General features: G+C 31.9%; 1 pseudogene; it reads left to right on the forward strand.

Moving 5' to 3' along the window:
- The first annotated feature begins 2,025 nt into the window (after positions 1-2,025).
- Positions 2,026-2,986, forward strand: LOC143661670 (protein FAM133B pseudogene; annotated as a pseudogene).
- Positions 2,987-4,981: the final 1,995 nt, after the last annotated feature.

The raw sequence follows: 4,981 nt of genomic DNA on the forward strand, positions 1-4,981 counted from the left end.
TGGTCTTTCTCTCCTATTGTGATAGCCTTCTGATCTCTCTCTCTTTCATACAGCATATAGCTTTGAATAAAGTCATCTTTTCCTGTTTAACACTAACTGGTACAATTTTTTTCTTTGACAGGTCTCACATTTTTAATAACAGTTTAGGTTCTTGAAAGATCATGCAACAAAAGAAATTGCCTGGATGCTAATTCAATATGTGGTGTTGGCTCCCTCTGATTCAACCCGATTTTCAAAAAACCATGGTAAATAAACATTTTCCATTATAAAACCATTTCCACTGTTAAGATAGAAAGCTATCCAGCCCTACCTACTCTCACCACTCTTGCCAATAAGAAGTCACTGAAAATGTTATATTTTTATTTAAAAAATATTTTGGAGTAGAAAGTCAACTTTATATTAATTTCTAAAATAAAATATGAGGTCTTTAAAAAAATTTTGGACTTGTAGAAGTCACATTAGGATAGGTTTCCAAACACTTTCACACTTCTCTTTAGTTACAAGACATTTGGTGAAATTTTGTGAGGATGTATTTTTGCATGTGTGTGTGTGTGTGCTTTTAAATTATTGATGAGGAAACCAAGGCTTAGAAAGGTCCAGTAACTTTCTGAAGACCTATCAACCAAAACAATAAACAAACCCAATGTAGCTGGCAGTAAATTCTGACTCTCAATAGTTTTAATTAAATTCAGGCTCTTGCCTGTGGAATGAGGAATGTAGATTTCTCCCTTAACCATCTAACAGAATATTTTTTTATTGATTTAGATTAAGACTATAGAGGTTAAAAACATTTGTTTGTCCAAGGGACTGAACTTTTTTTTTAGAGTTCATATATTTTATAAATATATAAAAAATATATTTTTTAATATATAGGTGTTTATGTATATCATGGGCTTTAATGACAGGAAATAAAACGTTTTCTTATAAATTGTTTACCTTCCCACCAATATCACTCTGTACATATTGGTACAGCTACTGATTGTTTCTGATAGTTATGATCTGAAGAAGCAGATTTTTAAAAATGTTTCACTTGAGAGTTCAAAGTTTAAACAATCTCCTATATATAAAGAAATATTTTTTGAGTTTTGCTTTATATTTCACTTCACTATATTTCAGTCATTTGAATAAAACTGGTGCCTCATAATAAAATAATTTTGTTTATTTTCTGATAAAATAAGGCAAAGTTAAAAGAGGGAACAAATACATGAAAGAAGTAATTATTACACAACTGTGTCAAGGAAAAATAAAAACTTTAATGTGTTTCTGGAGGGTAGGCAATATGATTATAAAACTAAACCAATAAAAGGTTAAAGAAGTCCCAGGAAAGACTTGCAAAGAGTAATGAAGAACTAGGAAGACAAAAAGCAGATCTTTTTAGTGAGTCACAGATTCTCCTGCCTCTTGAAAAAATTTCATCTTTAATAAATCCTTTAGTTTAAAGACAGTAAGTTCTCATGTTTATTAATATTTGCAATTATTTATTACACATCTATAATTTTGATCTTTAAGTTTCTAAGGCAGTTTTGATTTTAAGATAATAAAATCTACATAAAATTAAACAAGCTATTTCTTGTTCAATAGTCAAAGAATATTTCAATCCATGTTACTGTTTTCAATCTTATCTAAAAAGAAATTATGAAATTCATCAAAGGTATGGTATAAAATACTTACTAGGCACTTCAAATTAGAAAACTTTAAAATAGTACATTATATGTTAATAATTGTTTATTGATTGCTTGTATATGAAACAGAAAAAAAATTATCTTCAAACTTCCATTGAAATATGATATAATTTTCTATCCCACAAGATTAGCCATAAAATAGTGGTTTGGCTTGGATATAAACATGCTCTAGTTTAAATACAGCTATAAAGATAAGTACAATTGGCTTTATGCAGATTTGATGGTATACATTTGAAAATCTGATAAAAGACATCCTTATCATCACCAGGCCCTATCTGAAAAACACAACGAAACAAAACAAGTAAAAATTTCTCTTGGTTTAAAAAATTATGTTAGGGTCAGGTCTGGTCTCTCTTGGCTTATGATTGTGGTCTCAGTCAGCCATCGGGAACCATGGGGAAACGGGACAATCGAGTGGCCTATATGAACCCAATAGCAATGGCCAGATCAAGGGGTCCAATCCAGTCTTCAGGGCCCACGATAGAAGATTATCTGAATCAACCAAGGCCCACCTGGGAAGAAGTAAAAGAGCAACTAGAAAAGAAAAAGAAAGGTTCCAAGGCATTGGCTGAATTTGAAGAAAAAATGAATGAGAACTGGAAAAAAACCTCGAAAAACACAGGGAGAAATTATTAAGTGGAAGTGAGAGCTAATCCAAAAAAAGACAGAGAAAGAAAAAAGAGAAGAAGAAATCTGGTAGGTATTCATCTTCTTCATCAAGCTCTGATTCTTCCAGCAGTTCTTCACATTCTGAGGATGAGGATAAGAAACAAGGAAAAAGAAGAAAGAAAAAGAAGAACCGCTCACATAAATCTTCGGAAAGTTCTATGTCTGAAACTGAGTCAGATAGTAAGGATAGTTGGAAAAAGAAAAAGAAGTCAAAGGATTCCATTGAGAAAGAAAAGGACAGCAAAGGACCCAGCAAAAAAAGAAAGATGTATCCTGAAGATAAAACTTTATCTGAGTCCTTGTCAGAATCGGATTATATTGAGGAGGTACGAGTGAAAAAGAAGAAGAGCAGTGAAGAGCGAGAAAAAGCAGCAGAGAAAACAAAAAAGAAAAAGAAGCATAAGAATCACAGTAGGAAGAAGAAAAAGAAGGCTGCTAATTCAAGTCCTGATTCTCCATAACATTAAGAAAAATCAGGATTCCCTTATAGAGAAAGTGCAATGTCTAAGGAAATTTCAGCTGTGAAAATTATGACACATTTACTAAAATGCATGATTTTTCTTGTTTTTAGAATTATTCCTGGACTTTCAGTAGCCACTCAGATGCCACTGTGTGAAAGGGCCATAATTGTTGCCTGCTGCTTGAACATCTTTGTTTTTCCCTCTTTCAGTGCTTAATGGCTCTGGGAGATAATACACTGCAGTCGTACTAGTGGTTCAGATATTTAGGGATAAAGATATTTTTTACTATAATTACCTAATTATAAATCAACAGAAATTGAATCTGAATACATCTTTAAGATGTTATCAGAAATATCCAGACAATTTTAGTTAGCATTTTCGAGGTTGAGATTACATTGATATTCCAAAATCCTGACTCTGTAGATAAGTGCATTTAAATTTTTTTCCCTTATATACTTTTTATTTACCTGGGGAAGGAACTTTTAGGTTGGGGGGCGGGGGGGTTGCTATCTCTTTAGCTAGCAGAATAGCGTGCCTTTGATCTTCACACATCCTATTTTTGTGGATGCAGCAGCCATGCTTCCTGGGGAGGTGGGAGCTGGATACCAGCAGTCTGGCCCTTTATTGAGCTTAGTGACATCCTTAGACTCTGTCATATGCTGCCTTGAATGAACCAGAGAAATGGCGTTGTCCCGCATGAGAAAGCCCCAAAAGCTCTGGAATTAACCTCCACTTCAATAATTCTGAATATTTTTTAGCATTACAATGTGTTATGTCACGTGAATTAATTTTGACTACACTTTGGCTCTGGAGAGGAATCATTTCAAACAAACACTGGTACTTTTTGAACTAGATAGTTAAAAGACTCTAAAATGCATGTTTTATACTGTTAAGTTTTAACCAGTCAGGAACATTTTAACATTTTATGTAACCAGAATAGTTATTTTTTTGTATAAATTTTGTTTAGGCTGCAACATTCAGTTTTTGTAACTCCTTACTTTCTATCTCAATAAGTTCATTACTGTGTTAAATGGCATCCTTGCTGAGATATTTAGCATGTAAAAAATAGGCTTTGATATTTTTCTTTAACAGCTTCATATTGAAGCTGAGACTTAACCATAAACAAATTAAGTGGCAGACCTGGTATGCTGTGTCTTGTTACATAAAAGCTCTTGCCAGAATTTTAGTAAATATAATGTTTAAAAAAAAAAAATTATGTTAGGGTGGTGCAACAGTGACTCAGTGACAGAATCCTAGCCTGCCATGCCAGAGACACAGGTTCGATTTCCGGAGCTTGCCAATGCCAATAATAATAATAATAATAATAATAATAATAATAATAATAATAATGTAGCTTGCAAAATAATCTTCAATTCCATTGCTATATGGTCTTGTTTACTACTTTTTTAACTATATATTTTACTTAGGTATTTTCCCATGTCATTAAATATTCAGATTTTTAAGGTTATAGAATAACTCATATGTACACAAGTTATTTAATCCTAGGCACTAATTTTCAACTAATATGTATAATGCTATAGCATATCATCTTGTAGATAAGTATTTGGTAGTTTCTCTAATAATTTTTTTTATAAATTCCTGGAAACAAGATGATTTATTAAAATGTAAGAAAATATTTAAGGTCTTATTTACCTATATATATTACATATGTTATGAAGTCGCTTTCTTGAAAGGCTATACAAATTTATATTCTCATAGTATGAACAGTAATGCTCATGTCGCTGCTCATTATAGCACTGATGCTTACTATTTACAAATAGTTATCAATTTGATTGCAAAATTTACAGTTTAAAAATTTTAATATATTTCTAGTGAGAAGGAAGATTTTTCACATATTTCTTGAATAAATGTATTTCTTTTATGAAATCCCTTTCCTGTCCTTTATCCCTTCTATTTTTTTCCCCTGACAAGATGTACAATTTGAAAGTGTCAATGCTTACTCTGGTATATTTGTTGCAAATATTTTCTTTCACATCAGTTCTGCTATGAAGTGCCTAGAGGGCAAGGTCAATAAGTCTGTCCACTGCTCTATCCCCAACACCTATAATAATATTTAACAAAATGTGCACTTAAAAATTGATTAAATGAATTTCAGAATTAATCTGTTTTCTCTTTAGGAAAGTAGAATGAATAAGAGAAGCAGATGAT

This window comes from Tamandua tetradactyla, chromosome 2 (assembly GCF_023851605.1).
Source record: "Tamandua tetradactyla isolate mTamTet1 chromosome 2, mTamTet1.pri, whole genome shotgun sequence".
NCBI classification, from domain to species: domain Eukaryota; kingdom Metazoa; phylum Chordata; class Mammalia; order Pilosa; family Myrmecophagidae; genus Tamandua; species Tamandua tetradactyla.